This window comes from Ailuropoda melanoleuca, chromosome 11 (assembly GCF_002007445.2).
Source record: "Ailuropoda melanoleuca isolate Jingjing chromosome 11, ASM200744v2, whole genome shotgun sequence".
In the NCBI taxonomy this organism is placed as follows: Eukaryota; Metazoa; Chordata; class Mammalia; order Carnivora; family Ursidae; genus Ailuropoda; species Ailuropoda melanoleuca.
The window spans coordinates 66,673,305-66,687,237 of NC_048228.1; the positions used below are offsets into that span (position 1 = coordinate 66,673,305).

A 13,933-nucleotide genomic window follows, 5' to 3' on the forward strand; every position below is an offset into this window, starting at 1 on the left:
GGTGGGGGGGTTCTTTCTGGTTTTTCCACTTTTGCACAGTTCTTCTCCCAAGGCTTAAATTCTCTTTCTTTAAAACAGGCAACTATGAGATTATCTTATTATATATAATAATATAATTATATATAATACAATTAGCAGGGTTGTTTTTGTAGATGAATGAAGTTATGTCTGTAGGATTCTTTGAAGTCATAGGGAAACAGGGCATTCTCATTTTCTTTCTCATCATTTTTCCATCATCTGTAAAATGAATAGCTTTCAACATTTGTAAACTTCATTCTGGTCTGAAAAATAAAACAAGATCTTAAATTTCTTGACCTCTAGTTATATCCTCTGAGAAACAAGTTTCAAATAACCACTATCATTTGGCCACCCATATCAAATGTGTTTGAACTATTTTTCACATATTGAAAGAAATAATCAAATTTTAGCAAATAAGAATCTTATGCCCACATTTTAAATATGAGAACTCCACATTACTCTTTGAATAGTTTTTTTTAGCCCTGAAGCTTCTAGAACTCACCTATTTTTAGAAAACATTGCCATGTGTTCAAAATGCTTTTCTTGGTACTGATAAAATATTTAGTAATATCATATGCCTGAGCTTATTCAATAATTTAGCAGGTCCATCTAAAGAAATCTGGACATTGTCCGAAGGCCTGTCGTATAAAACTGACCACCTTTTGAGGAAAATTCTGAAAAGTATTCAAGAACCAGAGAGAGACACATGTGAGTACAGCTTCTTCCCCCTAATTTTCCACCCAAGTTTAGGATGATGTAAGTAGGTATTTATACAACATTTATTATCAAAGCACACTGTCCATCTATTTGTCTGTGTCAGCTTGCATCACTTCTGTTAGTCAGAGGTGCGTTTGGTTTTTCAGTGCACTGTATTATTTATAAATGGTGATTTTGCAATGGCATCATCGCCTCCATTTATGACCACTCGTCGATAAGAAATTGCTACTAGGTCTTTCTCTGCAGAGATGTCATTGTCATTGTTTATGTTTGGAATAATACAGGGCCACAATAGCCTTTATTAAATGGTGTTGAAGTTATGAAAACAAATCCTACCAACCTAGAGATGAGTGGGTGGACTTAGCCTCATCTTCTCTGAGAGGTTTAAGTGTTTGCTGACCAGATTAATATAGCAGAGGACATAATGTGTTTGAATATACTTTGTAAACATACAAAATGTTCTATAATTGTGGCAGTTACAAGGCAACTAGAATTGAGTTTTTACCCTGTTTTCAGTGTTTTGAAGAGTATTTATCCTACAGTGAGTATTCACTGAATATTTGTTGAACAAATAGATGATTGAATGAATACATATAAATTGTCTTCCTAAAACCTTGTGAATTGTGGAAGGCCATTATGAAACCAAGATAGTCAACTGAAGGATGACGAACTGGCTAACTGGCAGAAGACAATTTGTCAGCAACCTATGGTGTACCCTGGCTATTGTTTTTGGGGAATTGGGAATTGGTTATTTGGGTAAGTGGTGATAAAATACTATCCTCTTGTTCTATGTTGCAAGAACATATTTAAGGTAAGACAGCACACGATATAACCATTGCCTCAGTAATGATTCCCTTAGGCAGTGGTCAAGATGCACTTGCCTTATACTAAATGTCATGTTTGTAAGGTCAGATTAGAACAAAATTTTAATTTGCATCTAGCTGTACAATACATTGTTCTACTATATTAACACCTCATTTCATGCCTACATCTCTAGCTTAATATTTTCAAATTTCATATATGTGTGTTTTTCTTTCTTTTTTTTATGCTTGTAAAAAACCTTTAATGTAATTCATGCTCTTTCATAAGTGGGTTTGTTTAATTTAATTCATTTACTGTGGTACAGAAGAGCCCTGACTCTTGGAACTACGTATGGAAGGAGGAGAGAGATCTCCCTGTACCCGAATTTCAGACCTAAATTGTCCTGTGAAGGCTGTGAGCTATACCGAGATTTCTAGGGGATAAGAGAATGATGGTACTTTGGGCTTGAGCCTTAACTATAAGCTGACCCTGACATATCTGAAATATCAAAAGGAAAACAAATACATTTTATGTCTTTAAGGAGATAAAAGATGAGGGGTAGAAAGTTCTCCTTTGGGGTAAACTATTCTTTTTTTTTCCTGTGAATTTCATGTAGGACAACAGGCTGTATTTCCATTATATATAGTTATGTAACAATGTACTTTAAAACATAGTGGTTTGGGACCTCTAAGCAGCTACAGTCAGATAGTGACCTGGCTGGAAACTTCAAGATGGCATTATTCATATGTCTGGAGACGTGGCAGAATTGACTGGAAGGCTGGGACCTCTATCTACATGACCTCTCCTTCTATGTGGTCTCTTCAGTAGTGCGGCCTGACTTCTTACATGGTGGCTCACAGCTCCCAAAGGTTCAAGCAGAAGCTGGTAGGTCTTCTTTCAGCCTAGGCCTAGATCTGGCACAATGTCACTTCTGGCACCTTCTATTAGATTCGTGAGTCACAGGGCTAGCTCAGATTTCATGTCAGAGAGGACTACACAGGTATTTAATACCAGGAGGTATGGTTCTTTGGGGGCTATCTTCAGAGACTAGCTACCACATCTTCTCGAATGGATGGATTTGATAGGTGTGTCTCCAAGGAGCTAAACTGCCCTGAATGATGATGTGTAAGGGATAGACAGTATATTATTTTTAATTTTTGGTAAAGGGATGCGTGTGTATTGCTGTGTCAATAGATAGGAGATCAAGACACAAGACTTTGAAAATAGCTGGAGTGTTCTCTCTTGAATGAAAGGAGATTATAAAAAACAAACTGGATTGGGTTTGTTATGCCTGACCCGGTACTAGACTGTGACCCTAAAGAAGACTGAATTACCTTATCCAGTTGGGGCAAGTTTAGCCCTGTTGGTTGGGAATGGGACATTTCTGCTGGAAATCATTCTGGGAAAAGTTAGGTCCTGGAACTTAAGACAAGGCTGCTAGAACGGGGCTTTATACAGGTGTTAGTGGGAACAATTCTTTCCTCTACTTGGGTCTGAATTCTTGGCAAAGAAGATGTGACCAAAGACTCACTCATGAGGTCAGGAAAGAAGTAAAGTTTAGTGGCCTCACTACGTTACTGCAGGCTGGGGTTTAAGCAAAGCTGTGCTCCATAAAGGACTTGTGTGGAAGGTTCAAGGTCTGTGAAGATTCTAGGCCTATGTTATAATTCCTTCATGTTAACTACCAGCTTCCAGAAAATCTTTGTTAAACATCACAGCCTGTAAGTGAAATAAATCAGTCAGAGAAAGATAACTATCATAGGATCTCACTGATCTGTGAAATTTAAGAAACAAAACAGAGGATACTAGGGGAAGAGAGGGAAATATAAAACAAGATGAAATCAGAGAGAAACAAACCATAAGAGACTCTTAATCATAGGAAAAAAACTGAGGGTTGCTGGAGGGGAGGGTAGTGGGCGGATGGGGTAACTGGGTGATGGGCATTAAGGAGGGCACGTGATGTAATGATCACTGGGTGTTATATAAGACTGATTAATCACTAAACTCTACTCTGAAACTAATAATATACTATGTTAATTAACTGAATTTAAATTAAAAAAGAAAGAGGATTTATTTATTTATTTTAGGGGGAGGGGCAGAGGGAGAGGGATGGAGAGTCAAGCAGACTCCTCGCTGAGTGCTGAGCCCCAATCTTACGACCCTGAGATCACGACCTAAGCCAAAACCAAGAGTCAGAAGTTTAACTGACTGCGCCACCCAGGCGCCCCTGATTTGAGGTTTTAAGTGAGTCTGTTGAGTTTTGCTTCTCCCTAAGCAATAAAGGTAAGCAGCAGTGAAGTTTTTACAACCCAAAGGCTCTTTTGCGCTACACCAGGGACAGTTTCTTGCAAACATGGCTAGTCTCCGGTTCCTTGGAAGACTCATCTTTGTCTTTTAATACCAACCAGGGTCCAGGGAAATTCATGGTACCAGTGAATGCACACTTGCCCCAATATTGCGAATAAGGGGAGTCAGGTTTTGCCGATCAATTTCAAGGGTTGCACCCAGCTCTTTCTGAGATACACGGCCACCCTGTCCCCTTGCTGTAGGTTTTCCTCTGCTTGCTCCTACATGTCCCCTTCCTTAATCTTTACTGCTGTGGGCAATCCTTCCAAAGAAGGGGAGACCTGGGGCTTTAGCTATCTCCTACTTTGTAGGAAAAATAATTTGTGTCTTTGTTTTCCCATCTTTTTGTTGCTGTTGGCTGATTTCAATAAAAAGAGAAATGCTACCTTTATACCACCATGTTCAAACCAGAAAGAGAAACTCATGGGCTTTCAAGTCAGACTTAGATTTGAATCCACTACTTGTTGTGTGACCTTGGCAAGCTATTTAACCTTCCTGTTCTTCAATTTCCTTAACTTTAAAATGACCATCTTGGGATGCCTGGGTGGCTCAGTCAGTTAGGTGTCTGCCTTCGGCTCACGTCATGATCCCAGGGTCCTGGGGTCGATTCCGCATTGGACTCCTTGCTCAGCAGGGAGCCTGCTTCTCCCTCTGCCTGGCTCACTGCCCCTCCCACCCCATGTGTGCTCTCTCTCTCTGGCAAATAAATAAAATCTTTTTTAAAAAAATAAAACAAAGTGGCCATCTCTGTAAGGACTGTTAAGAGAGTTAAGGGAAGTGATGCTCATAAGCTCTCAGGACAATACTTGGCACCTAGTAGGTGCTCAATAAAGAGAAGTCATGACTATTAGTGTCATGGCCACACACTGGCTCTGTGTAACTTTAGCCTGCTGTTATTTGGGGGAAATATTCTCCTAAATTAAAATAGTCACCTTGAAGAGATCAGGGTTTCCAAAACTGTGGTCATCAGATAAGAAATAGTTCCCAGGTATGACTCGACAACAAAGGGGGAGGGTGGATTTCATGGACAAATAAGCCTAAGAAACACCGTGTGCTCTGATCCACCCCTTTCAGGAATCACAAGGCACATACCTCTGTGACGGTGTTGCAATAGGCCCCATCACAGAGGAAGGCAATACGCATTATCACTGAGCACAGAGAGTGTTCTGACACATTTATGGGAGAGAGCCTCTCCCACACACGCAGGTAAGTGTCTCAAAGGACGATGAAAGAACAGGCAACTCTCCTCCCACAGAGAGAAGGGGCAGAACTTTACCATTAAGTCTGGGATTCCTTTTGGGATAACAAAGAAGCTGCTATTCAGAAATACTCTGATTTCTTACTTTGATAAGCACCCTACTTACCACATGCTGGACCCTGCTCTAAGTGTCTTCACATATAAAACTCATCGAATCTACAACTGTTTGAAGAGTTTATTTATTCCCCTTCACAGAGGAGGAAAGAATTCTCTTCCAAAGAATGAAGAAAGTGTTCCCTTCCCTGATAATAAGGATCTAGATGGAAAGAGTTGTTGAAAGAGAAATGTTGCCTTTCTAGTGTGGGTGTCAATGTTATTTGTTTAATTTACGTACTCCCTGGTAAAGGACCCAGTGTGTATGCAGTTCACACTGGTGGAATATTGAAAGAGAAAAATCCAATAAGGACAGCTTTGGTGCCACTTACCTTGGGATCTAGAGGCCTCAGCTACCCACTCCTCAATGCTCTTAATGTTTTGCAATTGTCCCAACACCTGGGAAAGGGAAGGAAAGGAAGCAGGATTGAACAAAGGGAGAAGTTGAGTTGTGATGTAGACCCAGCAAAAGGTTTCAAACAGGGAGATCTGGATCCGAAATGGTTCTGCAGAGTTGCGCCAAGTTGGAGTGAGGGGTTGGGCCTTTACACCCGTGTGTTGATGGTCATTGAATGTGAGCTATCCTTTCAAGAAGTTGACTTTGGTCAAGGCAGTTTTTATCATCAAAGGCAGTCCTCAGAGAGAGCTGACAGTGGAACGCTGCCTTCTTACCATATTTCCAGCAGCTGGGAGACTAAGTCCTTCATTCCAGTAGAGGACCCAGGTGGTACATTTCCAGATAGGAAGATTTTGTTTGTATTTTCCCCCTCAGATAGGAAGTTTTAATGCACTGAGTGAAGAGGTGAACTCCAGGAGTCTGCATGCAGACTGGCTTGATGGCAATGAAGGCGTGCTCCATGTCAGCTATGGCAAAGCTCGCAGGGCTGGAACTGGCTCAATAGGAGGCAAAACTTTTTAATTTTGATGAAGTCCCATGTATTTACTTTTCTCTTTTGTCATTTGTGTTTTGGTGTATATATAAGAAATCATTGCCAAATCCAAGGTCATGAAGATACACACCAGTTTTCTTCTAAAAGTTTTATAATTTTAGCTCTTACATTCAGGTCTTTGACCAATTTTGAATTAATATTTGTATATGGTATGATGTTGGGGTTCAACTTAATTCTTTAGCATGTGGATATCCATTTGTCCCAGCCTGATCTGTTGTATTTTATTACCACTGAATTGTCTCAGCACCCTTGTTGAAAATCAATAGACCATAAATGTAAAGGTTTTTTGCTGGAATCTCAATTCAATTTCATCAATCTATATATCAATCTTTATGTTAGTATTGCACTGTCCAGATTACTGAAGCTTTGTAGGTTTTTTAAAAGTTTTTAATTAAAATTCCAGTTAGTTAACATACAGTATAATATTAGTTTCAGGTGTACCATATAGTGACTCAACACTTCTACACAACACTCGGTGTTCCTCACAACAAGTGTGCTCCGTAATCCCCATTTCCTATTTCAGCCATCCCCCACCCACCTCCCCTCTGGTATCATCAGTTTGTTCTCTAGAGTGAAGAGTCTTTTTCTTGGTTTGCCTCTCTTTCTTTTTTCCCCTTTGCTCATTTGTTTTGTTTCTTAAATTCCACATATGAGTGAAATCATATGGCATTTGTCTTCCTCTGACTGGCTTATTTCACTTAGCATTATACTCTGTAAATCCATCCACATTGTTGCAAATGACAAGATTTCATTCCTTTTAATGGCTGAGTAATATTCCTCTGTGTGTGTGTGTGTGTGTGTGTGTGTGTGTGTGTGTGTGTACACACCACATCTTCCTTATCTATTCTTCAGTCAGTGGACACTTGGGCTGGTTCCATAATTTGGCTGTTATAGATAATGTTGCTATAAACATCGGGGTGCATGTATTTCTTTGATTTAGTATTTTTGTATTCTTTGGGTAAACTGCAGTAGTGCAGTTGCTGGCTCTTAGGGTAGTTCTATTTTTAACTTTCTGAGGAAACTCCATACTGTTTTCCAGAGTGGGGGCACCAGTTTGCATTCCCACCAACAGTGCAAGAGGTTCCCCTTTCTCCACATCCTCGCCAGCATCTGTTGTTTCTCAAGTTGTTGATTTTAGCCATTCTGACAGGTGTGAGGTGACAGCTCATTGTGGTTTCAATTTGTATTTCCCTGATTGTCAGTTACGTTGAGCATCTTCTTATGTGTCTATTGGCCATCTTATGTCCTATGTCTATTTTGTGCCTTCTGCCCATTTTTTAACTGGATTATTCATTTTTTGGGTATTGAGTTTTATAAATTCTTTATAACCCTTTATCAGACATGTCATTTGCAAATATCTTCTCCCGTTTCATAGGTTGCCTTTTAGTTTTGTTGATTGTTTCCTTTGCTGTGCAGAAATTTTTTATTTTGATGAAGTCCCCATAGTTTTTGTGTTTGTTTCCCTTGACTCAGGAGACATACCTAGAAAGTGTAGTAAGTTTTTAAATCAGCGAGTCTTCTAACTTTGTTCTTCTTTTTCAAGGTTGTTTTGGCTACTTTGAGTCTCTTGAATTTCCATATGCATTTTTAGGATCAGCTTACCAATTTCTGCAAGAAGGGAGCCAGGATTCTGATGAGGAATGTGTGGAATCTGTAGATCAATTTGGGGAATATTGTCATCTTAACAATATTAAGTGTCCTGATCCATAAGCATAGATGTCTTTCCATTTATTTAAATCTTTAATTTCTTTCAACAATGTTTTGTAGTTTTCAGTATACAGGTCTTGCACCTCTTCTGTTAAATTTATTCCTAGATATTTTATCCTATTTAGTGTTATTGTAAATGGAATTGTTTTCTTAACTTCATTTTTGGATTGTTCATGCTGGTGTATAGAAATACAATTGATTCTTGTATACTGATCTTGATTCCCGTAACCTTGTTGAACTTGTTTGTTAGTTCAAATAGTCCTTTTGTGCATGTGTATTTCTTAGAATTTTCTACATACAAGATCATGTCAACTTTGAATAGAGATAGTTCTACTTCTTTCTTTTCGGTCAAGATGATTTTATTTCTTTTTCTTGGCTAGAACCTCCAGGATGATGTTGAGTAGAGGTAGTGAGAGCAGACATCCTTGTCTTATTCCTGATAGCATTCCATTTTTCACATTAAATATAATGTTAGCTGTGGGTTGTTTTGTAATACTCTTGCATTAATTTGCTTTTGTTTTTAAAAACTGTTTCTTTGTTTGTTTGTTTATGTAATCTCTACATCCAACATGAGGCTCAAACTCATGACTCCAAGATCAAGAGTTGCATGTTCTTCCATCTGAGCCAGCCAGGTGCCCCTATCTTGCTTTTGACTATAAGATACGGAACATCCTGACTTAAACAATAGGAGATCTTACTGTGTCACTGGCGGTTAAGTCTAGAGTTTGGATGGGCTCCAATAATTGTGTGGATCCGTTTCTCAATGATGTCCTCAAGAACTTAGGCTCTTTCCGCTCCTCTCCTCTGCTGTCCTCAGCTTCATCCTAATGCTGATTTTTCTCAGGGTGGTTAGTTCCCTGCAGGAGCATCAGAACTACACTGCAGGTCTTCCTCATTGAGGCTCGCCTGGCTTACCGTACAGAGGGTGTGCGGGAGACACAGGGAGAAAGGGAGAGAAAAGGTCTCTCCCAAACATGGACTCTTCATCCTCTGCTCCATTTAATTGGGCCAAATACCCAGTTAGGTTGCACATCTGCTCCTGGATCAATGACAGTCATTGGGGGAAACAAGATGTCTCTGATTTTCCCAGTCATCACTTGTCTCAGCATGTGACAGAACAGGAAACAAGCTGAGGGACCATTCTCCTTTGAGGGAGGTGGGAGAGGACTATGCATCCTACTTTTTCTCCTATTAAAATCCTATCAAGTGTCATGGTGGAACAGTTCTGTATCTTGATTGTGATGGTGGTTACAGGAATCTATACATGTAATAAAATTGCATAGAAACACACACACACAAGAATGCATGTATAACTGATAACATCTAAATGAGCTTTATGGCTTGTACCAATATAAATTTCATGGTTTTGATATTATCTTATAGTTATGCAAGATGCCAACATTGGGGGAGGAACAGGGAAGGGTGCACAGGACTTCCCTATACAATTTTTTTCGTGATTTCCTATGAAGCCATAACTATGTTTTTAAAATTATATCAAGTGGATTACATATTGGAGTTTTAGGCAATGATCAGCAGTATGGAAGGGAGATAGATCCCCGGCAGATCTAGGAGTAGAAGGAAAGACTGGTTTATATAGAGTATCAGCATCAGGTAGCTTAATCTCAGATGACCCTTTAAAAAAAAAAAAGAAATTGAGGTATAATCTACTTATAGTAAAGGGCAAAAATCTAGTGTGGCTTGAATTTACACACACACATGCTCTTTACCAGCTGCGGGTCTTCACTATACTGACTCTATCACGTAGGTTAATTTTACCAAATGATCCCTTTTTATTTATATTCATTATTACTTTCCCTGCTAGTCTAGGAAAAAAGTAGAAAACAAGTCTGTTGACATTGTTGCTTGTAGAATGCTGGTGAAAAAGGAAGCAAGCACAGGAGAAAACTGCCTAAGAAGAGTGGCGCTCTTTCTCAGAGGAGATCGGACTCTCCTTGCCCCCTGCTCTGGAAGACCTGCCCTTAGGCAGGTCGAGCTCCCGCTGAGGAAGCCGCACTGCCGCCCCGAGCCGGCACACTGGGCTTGGACCTGCGGCCTTGACTCCACCACTTTCCAGTGCTGGCCGGTACCCACCGTCCCTGTGCCATGTCAAACTTATCACTCAACTTTTTTTTTTTTTAACGCACCCAGTATAAGAAGTCGGTTGTACAGATTCCTCAGCCAGCCGGGGAGGTCGTGCCGGAGAGTGTTGAGCCCGTTCCAAGAGACACTAGGTATGAGATGCCAAGTTAAAGAGGTAGGTGGAGGCCGACAGTACCTCTGGTCCTTTGTCATCTCCTGTCATCTCCTCAACTGCAGAAGAACAGAGCACCTTGTCTGGGGCCTGAAATCTCTGCTCTTCTCAGTGTTTTAAAACATGGCAGAAAGCTTAGTGGTAACAAAATTGCTCAAGCCGCATTTATGTCTGCTGACAAGGGGCTTTCCTCTCTCCGTGCCATGTGATTGGATATCTTAGGGAAAGAAGTCAAACGTCTCATTCTTTAACAGATATTTTAAGTCCAAAAGAGGCAGAGGTGCTAATGGGAACGCTCATTCACAGGTACGCTTGACTCTGTGCGGGGCCCAAGGCCAGGGAACACCAGGCAGGACTGCTTTATTTTCCAAACGGAAAGGCAACTGCCAGCGACAAGGGTCCTGAGGCCTGGACTGCACACCACCTTTGCTGGGTGATAGGCGCCTATGACTTCCCTCAGTCAGGGTCCTGTGACAGACGGACGCCATACCAGACAAGAACAGTGGAGGAGGGTTTAATAAAAGGCTATTTACAAAGGTGTGGGTAGGGTTAAGGGAAACCAACAAGCGATGTTGAGGACCACTCCTCCCCTCTCCCACCCCCAGGCCTAGAACTTCACCTTGAGGTCTAAAGAGATTGTGGAAGGGGCGCCTGGGTGACTCAGTCGTTAAGCGTCTGCCTTCAGCTCAGAGTCCTGGGATCAAGCCCCACATCAGGCTCCTCTGCTGGGAGCCTGCTTCTTCCTCTCCCACTCCCCCTGCTTGTGTTCCCTCTCTCGCTGGCTGTCTCTCTCTGTCAAAATAAATAAATAAAATCTTAAAAAAAAAAAAAAAGAGACTGTGGAAGGGGGTGGTGACAAAGGTCAGGCAGAGCAGCTAACTGACTGACTAGCTTGGGCCTCGAGCAGAGGAACACCGCCAATCCGAAGCCCAGCAGGAAGGGAGCCAGGCGACTAAACACCTCAACCTCTCTCTTCTCCCACTTCTGACCTTTAGCCTCCCATTTTCCTAACCCAGCTCAAAGTCGTGGCACCAGAGATCCTTGTTGATACGGTTCATAAAGATCACTGCACCGAAGCACAGAGTGCGATCGAAAGCACATCTGATGGGATTGAGTGGAAAATATGCAACACACCACTCTTTCATTCATCATTTCTGGTTGCTCCAGGGGAGCACCAGGGAGATGGGACTTCCTACCACCGGGGAAGAGGACACAAAGAAGACAGTAAACTTGTCAGTGTACTCCTTGAGAATGTTAATCCAGGCTCACACATAGGGCCAAAGTGGATTTAACCTCCCATTTGCTTTCCTGCTGCTGTGCTCCCTGGGTCCCCACACGGCTCATCACACAGCGTCCCACATGTAGGTTTGATGAAAGCAATTTTACTCTATTTCTGGTGGCTACTTGGCTGCCGCTGGTCATCAGCACAGCCATCCAGCCCGTGTGTCTGTTTGTGAGGGAGCATCAACGTCATTTGAAAGTCCATCTCAGAGAGGCTTTCAAATTAATCCAGACGACACTGACAGAGATATTAAGAACGTGTAATAAAAACTTCTAGACAGTCACTGAATGCATGAGCAGTCATTAAGGTGCTTCTATGCAGACAAAGGGATGGGGTGATTTTGAGCAAAGTGGTGAGGGATGAGGGCATCGTGGGGCTGTTACCTACAAACTTCTCTCCATCTCTCACCCAGAGAAGGGGCCTTACCTCCTCTTGATGCAGTTGCAGGTGTAGGAACTTGAAACCTCAGAGAAGATCGAGGCAGGGACAGATCCTTCCTTTCTGTAAAAAACGATAATTGGTTCATCATGGATTTTTTTGCATTAATTGATTTGGTAAAATACCATATTATTATTCATCTTGATTGCTGAGGGTTTGGGCATTTTCTTACTTGCCTCACCTTAGTCTGAGCCCTGCAGGGACTGCATTTTATAAAACTTTCTGGGAAAGCTCCTTCAGTAACCTTGCCTATTGCATTGTGAATGGGAATCCGTTTGGAAATTTTTCATGTAACTTTTCAGGAACATAGCTAGTATACAACAAAAGGTCAACTCCTCTGTTTTCTTTCTTGGTGGTTTAAAGCTCCTAGCTGCAATCTAATGCCTCCAATGCCTCAAGGGCCGGTCTCTAACTCCAAGCTTCTCCCCCAGCTCCGAAACTCCCTCTCAGCCAATGCATAGTCTTTATTCTGAAGAGAACTTTGTTTAACCCTGAGAGGGAATTAAATTCGAGTTATAAAAAAAAAAACAACATTTTTTTAAGTCTCCCTATTTTAGTTTCAGCCTGGCCTCTGGTATTTACTCAAAGTGCTTTTTTAACAAACTGGTCTGACAGAAACTGATACTGCAGGAAGCTGGAGCCCAAAACAAACAACCATACTTTTTTTTTTTTTTTTTTTTAAAANTTTAAAGAAAGCACTTGGGTTCAGCCCATGAATTGCTGAACAGGCTCCCAGCAAGTAAAACCCAGTTCTTTGCAGTAAACCCTCCCACCTCTCTATCTTATCACAGAACATCAAACCCTGGCAGTGAGCCCCTGACCCTCCACCCCGCCTTCTACTGTGACGTTCCCCCCACTTCAGCACCAAACCAAGGCTCTGGGGAGGCCAGCCTTCACTCTGTGCCTCTCCTGAGCAGGGGCCTCACACCGACACTGAGGGAGAACGGTCAGGGTGGCAGGACATTCCCCATGAACTTGAGTGTCTGAAGTGGTACGTTGGTTTCTACCAAGTAGCAGATCAGTAAGGCAGGTCAGCAGGGAAAAAGACAATAACATCATCTGTACTTGGACTTTCTTAAAGACAAGACAAAATGAAACCAAACCAAACAAAGCTCAGGTTCTGCTAAGAGATCTCAGGACTTGCCCAGAGATACGCAGCTAGGTGTTTAACAACATCGAAGCTCCGTCCAGCTCTACCTGCACCCCTTTCCCTGCCTGTAGCTCTTAGATAGCTTGATATGCTGGAGCTGCCTGGAAGGCCTTGGTCCAAGGGACCTGTTGGACTTAGTACGTACCTGTGGCATAAGCCCCCAAACTGCCAGGATTCTGCCTCTGACCTAGAGTACCTTCCGGGTCTTAGCTCATTCACCTGCTCTAGAGCCCACCTCGTTTGAGACACACCAGGCATGACCTTTGAAACTGGCCCCAGGCGGGGCCTGGAACGTATCTCAGAGAGCCAGAACCACCTGAGGGATAGAGCTGCCTAGGATCGAGTGGTGAAGCCTCCACAAGCACTAAGCTGGCTATCCCTCTTGAGGCAGAACACACTGGAAAGGGCTGACCTGTCAGATTCCCGGTCGCAGCCCAAGGTGGCAGGAGTCTCTTCCCTGCTTCCTCCGGGTCAGCCACGGGCCCTCTGTACTGGGCTGGTATACAGAGCTGTTCTCACAGTGAGGTCACCGGATGTTCTTGCCCTCCCCTCCCCCCGCTATGCAGGATCCCAGCTCCCTGCAAAGTCCTCCATGCTTGTGATCTTAAAACATTCTGGCCAACCACGGGGAGTTTCTCTTGAGCCCTTATGATTCAGTCAGTTCATCATAGTGTTATGTCCCTGAACTCGGCCACCAGGGTCCTGCACTGTTACCCCGTGCTGCTGAGTGCAGGGGAAAGCAGGGGAGAGCACCTTGTTCTCCTCCCCCCACCCCACCCTGTGACAGTAGTGTGGTAGGTAAAAAAAAAAAAAAAAAAAAAAAAAAAAAAAAAAAAAAAAAAAAAGGCCTGTGGAGGGAATGGTATCACGAATGTTACCTTATTGAGAAAAAAGGTTTTTATTTATTTTTAGTATTTTTTAA

The 13,933-nt window shown here is 42.2% G+C and overlaps 1 long non-coding RNA gene across 2 annotated transcripts; it reads right to left on the reverse strand.

Moving 5' to 3' along the window:
• Positions 1–148: 148 nt before the first annotated feature.
• LOC117804443 lies at positions 149–13,559 on the reverse strand. 2 transcript variants are annotated; one of them, XR_004628899.1, is made up of 5 exons: positions 13,424–13,559; positions 11,850–11,924; positions 10,035–10,200; positions 5,566–5,632; positions 149–281 (listed from the first exon to the last, which is right to left on the reverse strand). It is a non-coding gene; the product is annotated as an uncharacterized LOC117804443 (long non-coding RNA). The 2 variants fall into 2 exon arrangements; XR_004628898.1 differs by lacking the exon at positions 10,035–10,200.
• Positions 13,560–13,933: the final 374 nt, after the last annotated feature.